We start from the raw sequence: 17,019 nt of genomic DNA on the forward strand, positions 1-17,019 counted from the left end.
TAGAGTGTGTAAGGATGAGAAGTCCATTTATGGACTTAAGCAAGCATCTCGCAGATGGAATCTTTGCTTCGATGAGAAAGTCATAGGGTTTCGATTTGTACGAAGCGAAGATGAATCATGTGTATATGTCAAAGCTAGTGGGAGTATAGTAAGCTTCCTCATTGTGTATGTCGATGACATACTACTCATAAGAAACGACGTCCCGACTCTGCAGGAGGTTAAGTCCTGGCTCGGGAAGTGCTTCGCTATGAAGGACCTCGGAGAGGCTTCATATATTTTGGGAATAAGGATAGTGAGAGAAAGAAGTAAGAGACTAATAGGACTTAGTCTGAACACTTACTTAGATAAGGTACTAAAACGTTTTAGTATGGAAAACTCGAAGAAGGGAGAATTACCGATACAAAGTAATGCCAAGTTGAGTAAGATTCAAAGTCTGACTACCGAAGCTGAAATAGCATAAATGAGCCGAGTACCATACGCTTCCGTAGTTGGCTCAATCATGTATGCTATGACTTGGACTCGCCCTGATGTAGCCTTTGCTTTGAGCATGGTTAGCAGATATCAAGGGAACCTTTGCAGAGCCCATTAGATTGCGGTCAAGAATATCCTTAAGTACCTTCGGAGGATGAAGGAATGGTTCTTAGTCCTCGGAGGGAGTGATGACTTGAAGGTACGAGGGTATAGTGACGCCAGTTTTCAGACCGAAAGGGACAACTACCGTTCGCAGTCGGGCTGGGTCTTTACCCTGAATGGAGGAGAAGTAACTTGGAAAAGTTCCAAGCAGGAAACCGTAGCTGATTCAACGTGTGAATCAGAGTACATTGCAGCGAGCCAAGCGTCGAAGGAGGCCATATGGTTAAAGAACTTCATCGGTGATCTTGGAGTTGTACCCGCCATAAAGGAACCCATGGAGATTTTCTGTGATAATGAAGGAGCGGTTGCCTTGACCAAGGAACCGAGGGATCATGGTAGATCTAGACATATCGACAGAAAATGTCACTTTATTAGACATCGTGTAGAAGAAGGACAACTTGTAGTGAAGAGGATATCATCAGAAGATAACCCAGCAGATCCGCTTACGAAGGGACTGAGTAGGGTTAAGCACTTGCAGCATGCTAGGAGTATTGGGCTGAAGGATGATATTAGTATAGATTAGATAGTAGTACAAACGTGTAATAGATAAATGTAATTAACATTTGATGATTAAATAAAAGAGTATTATTTATGAGTAATGTTACTGTCTTATGTTAATTGTTTAACTATTGTTTCATTTTGCATGTTTTGACTTCCAGAATAATTGAGTTTGTTAAGAATAATCGAATTGTTCAAATTGTCCACAATCGTTCATATGTTGGAAGTAGATATGAATGAAGATTGTCATGTATTGGTGTGTAGATTGTTTAAATGGTATTAGACATAGCAAAAGTTTGTTGCAACGTTCATGAGTGCTTATGAACTAGTTTTGAGCATTAAAACAACCCGCGCTTGCTGGAATCACCTTATGGAATGTGATAAAAGGGTGATCGCAAGACGATAATATCATATAGTCTTAAAACCAAGATATATGGTTTGTTATTTGTTGATTGGTTGTACATTGATAATGCGAAACCGCATCAGTAACTTGATGTTATAAAACGCATTGTTGTGTATGGCTGATTAATGAATAAGTAAATGCATATAAGTCGAAGTTTATCTGTTAATTTTATCCCAAGAGGGTAAAAGCGATATCTCGGCCGCTCGATGATTTGATTTGACATATGTGTCAGGCCCGGTCAGAACTGAATTGATGTGTCTGATTATATTCTATGTCAAATGAATCGGAGATCGAGAAACCAAATGCTAGACAAATTGTTCCATAGAATTGTCAGCATGATGTCTAAACAGAGGACTGTATGATCCCTTATCTAAAGGACAAGATTGATTAGATCAGAGTTTGACAGCGTCTTTGAGAGCTACGATTGCTAATCGGAATATACTTGTATATATAGTTACTAGACTTATCCAAGTGGGAGACTGTTGGAATAGTGTCTAAGGCTACAACTATATTAGGCAAGTATTTGACCCGGTTGAGCATGGTCCTTTTGGGTTGCCTTCACCATAGCAACTTGACAGGATGATTTATAATGAGAGAAGGAATATTATTAATATATTATAAGAATAATATAAGGAATAATAATATTATTATTTGTTTAATATAAGTCATAAATTAATTAGGAATTAATTTGGTGACTTAAAGAGATTAATTAAATAAAGGGGTATAAATTGTCAATTGTTTGATAGTTGCACTTTGGGCTATATATCCTTTATGGATAAGGGGTGGATGATTTCTAGGGCTAAGGATAGCCATAAAATCGTCCAAGGATTATCGTGGAAAGTATTTGGATTGCTTAGGGCTTAAGTTGTCCAATTAGGGTTTAAGGGTGAAACCCTAGGAGCCTTACAAGTATAAATAGACCCCTAGGGCTAAGGGAATTCGACACTTGTGCTTAGAGAAGAAACCCTGGCCGAATTTCTCTTCTCTCCTCTCTCTCAAATCATCATCCTTGCTAGTTGGTGTTTGTAAGCCATTAGAGGAGTGACAATTGTGACTCTAAAGCCTCAAGGACAACCAGATCAAACAAGCGATTCAAGGTAAGCTTCTAATCTCTGATTTCATATTATTGTTATTGTATATTAGCCATTAGAAGTCTTGGATTCAATGTATGTTCAATTAGAGAAACCTATATCCAAGCCTTAGGGTTGCATGTGCACATAGGAATGTTCATATGGCTAAAACCCATCAAGTTCGTCACCTGCAAACCGTTGGGTTGTAGCTACCAACTACGGGTGGGGTTGCCAACCCGCATAGATCTATAGTCCACCATAAAACCGATTGGGTTATAGCCAGCAACCACGGATGGGGCGTTAACCAACATAGATCTATACACAACGTCCTCGCTCACACGGGATTAACGGTTACAGGTTAGAGGATTTCCACTAAGATTTCCAAACTTAGTTGATGAATAAAATAGCTCATGTAGACTTTGTCGTCTTCCTATAGCTCTACCAACAAAAGCATTTTCGTGTCTAAAACCCTAAGTTACTAGACTATACTTTTAAACATTACTCCTAAGTTCATAATACTTTAGACAGTACAACAGCTATAACTTGAGGTAAAACGAGGTTTTATCTTGACATAAAACCAACAATAGCAACATACTTACCAAATATATATAGAACACCTAAATATACCTTTAGGGTTATATTAATAATATAATAGGTTTTATCTTGATATAAAACCAATAATAGCAACATAATTAGTAATTAGTATACAGAACATCCGAGTATAACTTTGGAACTATATTGCACACAACATATATATAGAACTCCCAAGTATAAATCAGGGTCTACATTAGTATAATATCATGCTAACAAGTTTACGATAGTTGTATGTTGTCAAAATATCAGATTCAAAACAACTATATCCTGGTTAATATAACTATCTATGTTGATACAAATATACTGTCGTATAGACATAATATTAACTTAAATAGAATATTTAGGATGCGTTTTCCCCTGAAAACATTAGAAAGTGGGTCCGTGAAACTCACCCTAGTAGTGTGATTTTATGTAATCTAACTAGAAACGGTCAGCAGTTCGTGATCGTCGGGCTCGGGATGTGAAACGGCCTTCAGAAAACGAGAGAGAAAGAAAGTACAAGGTGTAATGAGAGAAGAGGACGGACTTGCTATTTATAGGCTTATTTTGGCTCTCTCACGTAGTGAGAATCAAGTCTCACGTTGTGAGCTATGGCAAGAGTCAACCCGTAGACTTCCCAAGTGTTTTCTAGCCTGAATTAGTGTCCAGTAGCGTACTCACGTCGTGAGAAATCCTTGCTCACGTCGTGAGCTTTTGCGTTATCGTTCCATAGACCTCTAGCTTCGAAATGTCGCATTTTGACTCCTCACGTCGTGAGAAATCAAGCTCATGTCGTGAGTCCAGTCAGATTAGGGTTTCTGACAGTTGTATCTTCGGAAGGTCATAACGTTTGCATACGAGCTTCATTTTGACGTTCTTTATATCCACGCGTAGGTATTTCTGTGTACTAAAAGTTTCTTTTAGACTCCAATAGCTAACTCTAAGTCTATTTTAAATTCCTCTTATTATAGAGATTTAGTGTTAGGGTTAATCTTAACTTCGTCACGCAAAGTCAGATTTAGACGTTCTCTGTATTTTTGGAATCGTATGGACGTATACTGTGAGTTATATTATAAATTATGTATGAAAGTTCATACTTTAACATAAATTACATAGTAAGTCTATCACATTACTAATTTAACAAAATCACATTACATGATTGTCATAATCACATGTGATTGTTATTGTCCTATTTTGACTGGTGTTACATTCTCCCCCTATTAGAATAATTTCATCCTGAAACTTATCTTGTGGATGGTGTTTTGTTAAATAGTTGGGGGTATTTGTTTTCATCTGATATTTATGTTCCCAAGTAAATTCAAGTCCTCGTAAAGAGTTCCATCAAAAAATCACTATGGGAATACGACTTTGTTTTAATCGTTTGGCTTCTCGATCTATGATTTTGACAGGTTCTTCTACAAATTTGAGTTTGGTATTGACTTGTATCTCGTCGAGAGGTACATCAAGAGTGTCATTGGATAGACATCTTTTGAGATTTCACACGTGAAAAACATCGTGTACATTGCTTAGCTCTTGAGGTAACTTGAGTTGGTATGCGACATAACCAATTCTTACTAGAATTTCAAAAGGTCCTATATACCGTGGGTTTAGTTTCCCTCGTTTCCCGAATCAAATTACAGCTTTCCAAGGAGAGACCTTTAACATTACTCCATCATGAACTTGGAATTCCAAAGGCTTACGTCTTACGACAACATAGCTCTTCTGAATATCACGTGTTGGCTTTAATAGATCCTTAATTTGCATGATCTTTTGATTTGTCTCATGGATTATTTTTTGCTCGGCACATAAGGTATCACCTATATGTTCTCTGGCCAATTGTGTGTCTCCAACTTCTCAGTGCAAAAACTAGAGCTCCCAATTCAAGGTCATGGGTAGTGTAATTATTCTCATGCACCATAATTTGCCGAGATGTGTAAGCAATAACTTTTCCTCTTTGCACCAACACACATCCCAATCCTTCATGTGATGCATCTCAGTATATGATGAAAACTTCTGTCCAATCTGGGAGGGATAGGATTTGTGCACTACACAACATTTGTTTTAGTTTCTGGAAAGTGGCTTCTTGTTTTTCTTCCATTTGAACTTCATATCTTTTGGGTTAGTGTTGTAAGCAGCTTGGCTACCTTAGAGAAATTCTCTATGAATATATAGTAGTATCCAGAAAGCCTTAAGAAGTGACGCAGTTTTGTTGGCGTCTTTGGTGCTTTCTAATTCTTAATTGCTTCAATCTTGGAGGGTTCGACATGAATCACTTTGTTACTAACTACATGTTCCAATAATTTGTACTTCTCTAATCCAAAATTCACATTCGGAGAATTTGGCGCACAACTTTTCTTTTCTTAGTTCCAAGATTATTTGCAAGTTTTGATCGTGTTCTTCCTTGGTTCGTGAATATATCAATATATCATCAATAACTACTATCACAAATTTATCCAAGTACGGTTTGCAAACACTATTCATGAGGTCCTTGAACATTGTTGGAGCGTTGGTCAATCGAAAGTCATAACTAAGAACTCTTAATGACCATACCGGGTCCTAAATGTTGTTTTCGGAACATCGTCTTCTTGTACTTTGAGTTGATGGTACCCTGATCTGAGATCTATCTTGAATCTTCTAGAATCTTCAGGTGTTTTAGTCTATCAAACACCGTACCCAATTTTAGTTGTGCATAAGTCTAACCATAATTAAATATAGGTGATTAGCCTACATTTAGTTATGGTTTGGCCCATGTACAATAAAACTCGACTAAGGAGTTTGATCTAAAACATTCCGTTGTATTGCTATCGAGGGTTTAGGTTTTCTATATTTTTGGGTTATACATGTGTTCTCATTGCGGGACTGAGTTCATACATAACTCTATATCTTTGTGTTTGTTGTATTCATGGGTATTATTAATTATTGTTTGTTACTTCAGGTCTAGTTGATAAGGCACCGTTCAGTCAGGACAGTCGGTGGGCAAGATCATTTTATCATATTACCATTCTGAAATCCAGCAACCCAACGCGACATGTCTATCTTGTCACCGCTCCCGTAAGTAGTCCTTCAGTAGTATAATTAATAATAGTTTTTATTTGTAGGTTAAGGGATATACCTAAACCTAATAGAGTAAGCCCAAAACTATATTCGTGCTTTCCTAAGAAAGTAGTAATTCACTACAGTTAATAGCTCTCATACCAATTTGTCACACCCTCGACCGTCGGTGAAAACACCGGGCGGAGTAACGTCATTCCTTGTATCACAGTTATATAACATACATTGAACAATACTAAATAATTTTATAAAATACATACCTTTATTGATGGTTGAAAGTTACATTATTGTTTTTCTAGTACTTATTACATAATATCGGACTATTGTATACTTCTTAATGAACAGAAAAGGTAATAGTAGAATGTTAGTTGTCTGCGTGACTTTACATGTATGTTTTTTGACATGTTTACCGAGCGAGGCCTGGTGATTATATTGTATGCTATTTATCTTTGTGATTCTTGCATGTGTTTGTATGTATACCGGGCGGGGCTGTAACGACCAAAATTTCAAAACAATTAAAACTTTTCATAAACCACTCATTTTAATAACGTTGTTACAAAAGGTTTTCAATACATTATTTAACAGAGTATTTTTCCCAGGTTCAAATCATAAAACACCAACGCGGGGATCGGTATGATCACGCCTTTGCCTTGCCACAGACTCCTAAGAACCTGAAACATAAAACCACAACTATAAGCCCGAAAGCTTAGTGAGATACCCCCAAAAATACCAACCACAATTACGCCCTTCCAGGCCACGACCTTCCGGTCCAAAACATATCGCCTTCCGGCCCATAACATATTGCCTTCCGGCCCATAACACATCGCCTTCCGGCCCATAACATAACAGCATACATAACATAACAGAACATAGAACAGCCTTACATATCGGGTCAAACCTCAGACCAAGCAACTGTGCATATAACATATAATCATTCAACAGATCACAGTCAGCAAATCGATCAACAGATCACATAACGTATCATTACCCTAACCAAGATACCGGACTAACCGGTCACTAGCATAACATCACCCTACGAACCAATCAACATACTAATTACACAAATACGCCTTTCCAGGCCATGACCTTCCGGTCCACATCGCAATGCCTTCCGGCCCACAACATGTAATGCCTTCCGGCCCACAACATATAATGCCTTCCGGCCCATAACGTAATGCCTTCCGGCCCATTTCCGCAATATCATAACAACAAACACTACTCGGATTTCCATCCGAGAAAGGGTCGGCCTCGGTGTCGTAAACCCCGTTGATATAGTGAGGATAACTCACATCGCGATTACCGACACTCTGAACCGAAGAAGCAGACTCTCGAATCACCAACTCACCGCAAATCCCGAACTAACCATCAACACAAAATAAACATAGGGTCAATCATACTTTCACTTATCGGGCTAAGACCAAAGTCCCAATCTTATACAAAATCCCACATTGGCCCAATTTACCAAATTGGGCCCACCTCACCAAATGAGCCTAGATCCAATGTTCATAATATTAATTGGACCCAAAATACTCTATTCATAATTTCCAGACTTGGCCCAAACACCACAACCCACAACTGGCCCAACACAAAGGCCCAAAAAGGAAGTCCACAGGAGGAGTACGCGGGGCGTACTCTCCTTGGTACGCGGGGCGTACTGCATTGACTCGCAAAGGACAATCGGGTACCAGCCCGTTACGCGGGGCGTACTACACCGTTACGCGGGGCGTAACTGCCAAAACTATTAGGTCCTTCTTACAGCTTAATGGCTTAAGCTCTTAAGCCCAAACTACAGATCCATGTGCCAAATATGATTAGAAATCATAAAGTCTCAAGCTTTATCATTGGGGACGTCCTTAAGCTCTTAATCCATTAAGACCCACATAACTCATACATGGAATAGCTACAGCCCTTGGGACCTCATTTTTATCACTCAAGACCTCTCCAAAGGTCTGAAAGGACAGATACACTTGACCAAATCGGACTATGCAACAAGATGAAGACTTGTGGGACAAGAATGATAACAAAGCTTCAAAATACATAGATCTATGCAATATGAGGGTCAAGCAAGAAGCTTTATACCTTAAACCAGCTCCAAAGGGTGGTATTTCTTCAGATCCACAAGTTTCACACGTTCTTCTTCTTCTTTGACAACTTCCCTTTTCTCCTTCAAGCCCTTCTTTTGCCAATACAAGCTTCTCAAGGTCAAACACACTCAAATATGGAGGGAATACGAGATTAGGGTTTCTCTGAGGTTGAAGATGAGTGTAAGGAGGCTGAGGGGTGAACCATCTTATTCCTTATATAGTGGCTGACCCTAAAAATAGGGTTTGGGATGTTGGGTTTTGAGCATTCTAACACTTCCTAAGTGTACATGCAACCCTAAATACCTTGGATCTATGTTTTCTCTATTATACATGCAAATAAGAACATCCAATGTATTATCCTAATCTAGCATACAAAAACTATGAATGTAACAAGATAGAATACATACCTCTTGATGTAGCTTGATGTCTTCTAGCTTTAAGAGCTTAGCCCCAATAGTGTGGAAGCCTCAAGTGGAATCACAAATCACCAAGACACCTTGGAATACTTTAGAGAATATGATTACTTGGTTCTCTCTAGTGAAATTGGCTAGCCCTTCTTTTGTGTATCCACACTAGTGCTAATTTCACCAACCAAAGACATCTTTATATAGTATGGAGGATTAGGGTTAAACCCTAATACCCATGACCTTTCATTTCCTAGGATCCATGGGTTAAACACTCCATGGACTATCCATGAAAGCTTAGCCCAACCTAAATGAACTTGGCCCATTCCATATATATAAGAGTCCATATTTAATTAGTTCCTTTTGATCACTTAATTAATTATAAATTAATTCTTGATCAATACTAACTAAATAATACGATTCCATATTAATATATTAGAACTTATAATATATTAATATTAATCGTAAACATACTATTCTCAAAAGATTATCCATATAAATTGTGTCGGTGAAGTGCAACCCAAATGGACCATGCCGGGTCGGGTCAAGTACATACCAAATATAGTTATGGACTTAGACATTAATCCAACAGTCTCCCACTTGGATAAGTCTAAAACTATTATTGCGTATGACTTCAAACCTAACTGACAATCGTAGCTCTTAAAGCTGCTGTCGAACTCTGATCTTGTCAACGAACTTGTCCATTAGATAAGGGATCATATATTCCTCCATTCTAGATATCATATGGACTGAGACATGGATTATAATCATTCTCTCTGTCCATTTGTTGTTTCCCGATTTCCGATTTATGACGACTGACTAATTGAACAAATCAAATCAGTCCTGGCCCGGCCGAGCACTTCCATTTGTCATCATCAAATCATCGAGGGGCCCACAGATATCGCTTTTATCCCGAAGGTAAAAGGAATGGATAAACTTCGACTCATATGGCTTGTTCTACTACTTGTTGAATCATACACAAAAGCACGTTTTATAGCACCGAGTTACCAAATGCGGTTTCGTGCAATCAATGTACTATCAACTCATAGTAACAACTCATATCTCTAGGTTTGAAGAATATAAGATATTATCGTCTCATGATCACTCGTGATAAAATCCATGAAGTGATTCCAATGAGCACGGGTTGAATCCAATACTCAGAACTTATGAGCACTCATGAGTGTTGTAGCCGTTTGTCCAACACCTTAGACCTCTACAAGCCAACCCATGACAGTCTTAATTCATATCTACTTCCAACATATGACCGACTGTGGATGTTTGAATAACTTAGTCATTCAGGAAGAATAACCCAGTTTATTCGGGAAGTCAAAACATGCAAAATAAAACACAATAATAATTGAATCCAATATGGTATCAACCCTTTGAACATAAATAAAACACCTTTTATTTATCACCATATGATTACACATTATTCATTGTATACTGTTTCAGCTATCAACTTTATTCTTGAATTTAAAACAATAGTTGTCCCATGCTCCAAGCATGTACACTATGTTTTCTTAAACACTAGTCATGCCACACACCAAGTATGCATACTATGTTTGTCTATAATCTTTACTTTGTGAACTAGATCAATTGAACATAACTTCAATGATTCTCTTTTCACACTCCCAAATCCTTACTGCAAATGCAAGAATTCCAAATTCATGCCATTTACAGAAATCTGTTAGATTCTAAACTTATATGCATTGATCCTCTTGTAACGATTATGCACAAAGTCACAAAGACTTGGCAACAATCATTACAGAGTATTCCAAAGGAGATCAACTCCTTGGAAATATCCTTCTTGCATTAAGTTTCCTTAATCTTACACACATTGAAAATTCTAACTTTGAAACATTTCCAGATTCCATTTTGACTATCACTTCTGAACAAGAGTTGCCTCCTTACAGATTATGTCAATATGGTCCTTCCAGAATTATCACTATACTTCCAATTGTCCTTGAGTAACCAATCTTTGGTAAACCTTAGATTGTCCTCGACAATTGTTTAATCCTTTTAGTCATATCCAGTTCTAAACCTTTTCCCTTCTTAATGCCCCAGGCATTTGGAAAATTTTAGAACGGATGAATATAGCACATGTAATCGATCCTATATCCGAAGCATATGGGACACGATTCATGATGTCTTACATAAAGACTAAACCAGTCTTTTGCTATAATATTTCCATTTCAATTTGCCAAGTTCTCATAATTCAGATTATGAAAAGGGATGCCGTAATCATAATCGAATTTTAGAACGCAAATAATGGACCCATATACAGAATTTCCTTATGTTGAGCCATTCCAACATGAAATTCATATATATCCTTGACTAAATGATTAAAACCTCACGATCTAAGCTTATAGATTTGAGATGAAGCATAATTTCCTCTCCCTTAATTATAGCAAAACAACTTTTTCCCAATTGAAACTTTTGTTTTCTATAATTAACATTGCTAACTTGCAATACTTATCATAATTATCATGCTCCCACTAACATGATGATTATTAGCATAACACTTATGCTCCCACTAGCTTTGACATGTACTCAGAAATCAGCTGGACAGTCTGAAATTTAGATTCATACACCCTTTCCGTAGATAGCTCACCTGTGTGTCTAAGCAATTTCAAGAACCATGAAAAGGGATACCGTAATCATAGTCTCAATTGCTTAGGCATTTGCCATTTCTCACAAGTCCATGTTAGTGTGCCGGTTAACCACACGCGCTCCACTAACGACTTCTGAAAATGCAAATAACACAATTGATATCTTCGTAAAATCTACTTAGTGAAAGCGTTTCCTCACCATCATTTTCATGAATCGGAGAGAAACCTTATGACACTTAGATTTATATGGTGTATGAGTTCCTACCCATATGAATTTGTCAAACCATAATCACAAGACAAAGATACTGACAAATCCAAAACCATATGGATTGAACTCAATCTTAACTTCTTGCCACCTGGCAGCTCAAGGGCCTGCCATTGCTTCCAAGTTGTTATGCAACAAACTGAGAACTCTAAGAACTCATATGCAAAGCCAACTTTAACTGGAATGGGCACAGATATGTCAACACGATAGGTTATAAACCTCAAGTCGTGTGCTAGTGAAGAATTTCAGGTTTTATTCTTGATTATTTCTTGAGACTTTCAAGACCTTTAAGACTCCCACTGTCCTCTTGACATATAAGACTCCCTTGTCAAACATCCAAGAGATAGTGCGGATTCTAATCAAGAAAAACACTTTACCCAATTGGCCTAAGTTGGTCTTTGTTTTATCCAAAACATCACAACTTACCAATTTCAAATGTACAAGAGTAGAAAACTTTTACTCTTACATTTGACAAGTGTTTTAAACCTTCTTTAAGACATGTCACTCAAATGACAATCTTGGAGTATGACTCTAAGACTTGTATTGGAACGAAGTATGACTCATCTTCTTGATTTAACCATTTCAACAATTCAAGTTCCTCTTCTTAGTCATAAGAATGCACTAAGATTTCCTTAGAGAACTAATTTTGATATGGTTTCTTAATCATTAAGATGATCACAAAAACTGATACTAAAGTACTCTCCCATCTTTTCAGATTTGAGAAACTTTTATCCTTCTGCCTAATTTGATTCTTCTTATTCGCTCTGCCTTACATTGGAACCTTTTCCAATGTCTCAGAGTTACACTTAAGCATGTAAGTATAATCATATTTACTGAGCTTTAATAAACTATGACGAATAATCTTATCGATCTTTTGTGGTGGACTTAATCAGTGCACAAGACTGTGTACTCGATCCTTTAGTCCTTCACTTGACTCACACATCCATGTGAACCAGTAATTAGTCTTAATTTTTCCAAAACTTGAAAGTTCTCATTCATCATGCTATATAACTTGCATGATTCCAAGTCCCGGTCCAAATGAAACTTGGGTGATGAGAATCTTTCCTTATTTGGTAAATATAGACATTACCACAAATGAAAGAATCAACTTCATATTTCCACTCTTGCTCTTAACGGAATTATATAAGCAACAATTTTTCCTCAAATGCCATTGTAAGGATATTTTAAAATAAATAAAATCAAAAAATTTTCTTTTATTTTAAAACTTTGCAGAAAAACTATCCTTACAATCCATATGAAAACTTGTTGTTATCTATTCCTAAGCAATATCTCATAACTCCTAAGAAGTAGCTCAAGAATCCGATTTTTCAAACTATGCGATAGAAATCCATCTATGCGATCAGATTCGGCATATTCTTCCTTTAAGTTTCTTCACTTTCCTTTGATTCTTAAACCATCACCATGCGACCCGGTCACATCATGTATCAAGAATCTCAGAATAGAAACTTAACAGAGTTAGATAGTGGATTTTACCTGAAGTAGAGTCAAACTTATTGACTTTAACATCCTTAGGTAAATTTGGCAGCTTCGCAACCAATACCCTTTCTTTGGCAATACAAACATATGGACCCTTTGATAATGGTACACAGGACTATCACAGACTTAGCTTTTCTCTTTACCATTTGGTCAGCCGAGTTGACTATAGCCGATCCCTTTCCATTGGGAAGAGAATGCTTTACTGGATATCCAATGTCATCATTGTCAATGTCCATAAAGTTTTAGGAAGTTGATCTTAGCAAATAGATAAGATCATTAAGGGTCTTGTCATAGTCTGTTTCATAGGTGTCCCAAAGGAACTCACTATGTGACTTAGAAAGTGATTGAACCACCAACTTTCTCAAGACTTTGACACCCAACTCTCCTGGCTTGTCAATATGTGACTACATCTCCAAGATGTGATCACACCTAGACCTTGCCTTGCCAATAGGGCTTGAGTGACCTTAAACTTTTCAAGAACTTGTGGGTTAGGGAGAATAGTTGGAGGAGGAGAAAGAAGTATGATATCCATGGGACATCATCTTCATTAGGAAACCTTGTTTCAAGAGATTTGGGAAGATCATAGGTGTCTAAACCAGACATCTTTTGGGAGATATTCAAGATAGTTGATTTAAAGTCCTTAATATAACACCCAATATGAAATATTAAGGCTAGAACCCAACAAACTATTTTATAACTTAGAAGAGGTATGCCGTAATCCAAGCTATAGAATATTTGAAGGTAGGTGAATGACGATTCACCAATTTCCACCAAGATAAACGAAATGTATAATTAGGTTTTAATTGGTTTTGAAACTCCTAGATCTTTGAGATTCATTGAACTTTTCAAAGGCATGTTTCAATCTCGAGTGTGCCCTTCAGGTTTTGTGATTGGGATGCCGAGGATCACAAAACAAGGTGTGAAGTAACCATGCAAATCACTTGGTACCCTTAATAAATAACCCATCAATCGATGTGCCGGTTAACCACACACGCTCCATCGATACTATGATAAATATTAAGTCACCCTTTACCTACCTTGTTAAGTCCAAGTTAGTGTGTCGGTTAACCACACACGCTCCACTAACGACTTAGACAAAGTGTAAAGTGTAATTTCATGGATTAGCACCTTATTCACATTTTTCCTAAGTAACTAAGATTGGGTATTATTAAGAGTTTAGTTACTTAGTATTTTTCATTAATACTTTTAATGAAGGGAGAATTCAAGTCCAATCAAACCCGTTCGGCAAACGACCCTCCACCAGTCAAGCAAGCGGTGGGTGAGAGTGGACACCCATTAAGTTGCCATTTTATAGGCAACAACCTTATACCCACCTTATAGACCGGCTTCGTGAATGAGGCGTACTAGCGGTAAGACTGACTTTACTCTTATACATATATATTATTAACTTATAATATTATAAAGTATAAGGGTTGAATTTTAACTTTTAAAATTCTAAGGGCTAACTTGGAATTAAAGTATTCATTAGAGAAAACTTTACAAATTCCAAAACTTGAGGGCAAGTTTTGAAACTATTCAAAACTAATTAATTCCATAACTTATGTGTTTAAAGTAGTTTTAATCCAAAAACTCTTCAAGTTCCATAACTTGAGGACAAGTTATGGAAGACTTTAAACTAATAAAAGAATTAACTTTTCTTTATTTTATAACTTATGGATTTAATTATGGTTACATATTTTTCTTTAATGAAGTGACTCTTGAACTTTCATAACTTGAGGACAAGTTATGGAGTCATAAAAAATTATTCAATGACACAAGACTCTTCATTTTGTAACCATTGCCAACTTTATGAGTTTTAAGATTCATAAATGTGACTTTTAAGTTACATAAACACATTTTATGAACTTCTTTTAGATTAATTTGGATTAAAACCAACTATCACATAATTTTATTCATTAATCTAAATTCACTCATAAAACAAGGTAACACAAAAAACTTTTGGTGATCCATAACTTATTCTTAAGTTATGGAATCCTTTAAAACATTAACACCAAATTTTGTAACTCCATAAAAACTTTGAATCAATTTTTTTTTTAAAAAAACCTTTTCATATCCATAACTTATGGAGGTTTCAAAAAAAAATAAAACTCTTTAGATCAAACTTTTAAAACTAATAAAATAATCATATTATTTTATCTTTTATTAAATTTGACCTAATTCAACTCATAAAGCAAATTATTCAAATTTTACAAATAATTAGTTTTTCACAAGAACAAGTAATTATCTTAAAATTTGACAAACTTCATGTTTTTTTTTTTTTTTTCAACTTTGAAAATAAAATATTTGCATCAATATAACAGAAAACAACCCGTGGCTCTGATACCACTGTTGGGTTTTGAGCATTCTAACACTTCCTAAGTGTACATGCAACCCTAAATACCTTGGATCTATGTTTTCTCTATTATACATGCAAATAAGAACATCCAATGTATTATCCTAATCTAGCATACAAAAACTATGAATGTAACAAGATAGAATACATACCTCTTGATGTAGCTTGATGTCTTCTAGCTTTAAGAGCTTAGCCCCAATAGTGTGGAAGCCTCAAGTGGAATCACAAATCACCAAGACACCTTGGAATACTTTAGAGAATATGATTACTTGGTTCTCTCTAGTGAAATTGGCTAGCCCTTCTTTTGTGTATCCACACTAGTGCTAATTTCACCAACCAAAGACATCTTTATATAGTATGGAGGATTAGGGTTAAACCCTAATACCCATGACCTTTCATTTCCTAGGATCCATGGGTTAAACACTCCATGGACTATCCATGAAAGCTTAGCCCAACCTAAATGAACTTGGCCCATTCCATATATATAAGAGTCCATATTTAATTAGTTCCTTTTGATCACTTAATTAATTATAAATTAATTCTTGATCAATACTAACTAAATAATACGATTCCATATTAATATATTAGAACTTATAATATATTAATATTAATCGTAAACATACTATTCTCAAAAGATTATCCATATAAATTGTGTCGGTGAAGTGCAACCCAAATGGACCATGACGGGTCGGGTCAAGTACATACCAAATATAGTTATGGACTTAGACATTAATCCAACATGGGATTCCTGTGAGTACGCGGGGCGTACCTTCCTGGTACGCGGGGCGTACTCACCCGGCCAACGCGCATATCATCCTCCCATTACGCTGGGCGTACGTCCAGCTTACGCTGGGCGTACCCAGCCAGACTCTAAAACTCATGCATGCCATGCATGCATGGGACCCGTCTTCCACTCATACTACAACGAGCCATAAACAATAATCATCTACGAACACCGCAACTCCTCTAATCTAAACCCACTCCCAAATAGTTTACATTCATACGGGGTGACGAGAAACCCAATGCTTCTAACACATACGCCAGCCCGAAACCTTCTCGAATGAAACTCATTTCTCGAAAAGGACCAGAACTACCTTTCTCTTAAACTTCAGGGACTCATAGTCACACACTTAAAGAACGGGGTGTTACAGGGGCCCGATGCCAAGTAGGGCCAGATGAGTGACAGATCTGTTGCGGGTCGGGCCTATTATATGTTTGATATGTATGGTATGTGGTATTTTGGGGAACTCACTAAGCTTTGTACTTATAGTTTTTATTTTATGTTTCAGGTACTTCTTGTTCCAAGGGGAAGAGCTCGGGATGACTACACTGCACACATCATATTGTTCCGCATTTTACATGACTATGATGTTTTTGGATGTTATTTGATATAACTCTGATTTCACTATGGTTTTATGATATTGTTTTGGATAATGGGTTTTATAAATATAAAAGTCGAAATTTTTGTGACGTTTCAAGTTAAATATGTACAATTCCAAAACTTGGTTACTATTACAAGTCATTAACCCTTTATAGTATAACAAATGATTATTCAAACATGAACTAAGAAAACAAGTGT

Source organism: Lactuca sativa, chromosome 4 (assembly GCF_002870075.4).
Source record: "Lactuca sativa cultivar Salinas chromosome 4, Lsat_Salinas_v11, whole genome shotgun sequence".
NCBI lineage: Eukaryota > Viridiplantae > Streptophyta > Magnoliopsida > Asterales > Asteraceae > Lactuca > Lactuca sativa.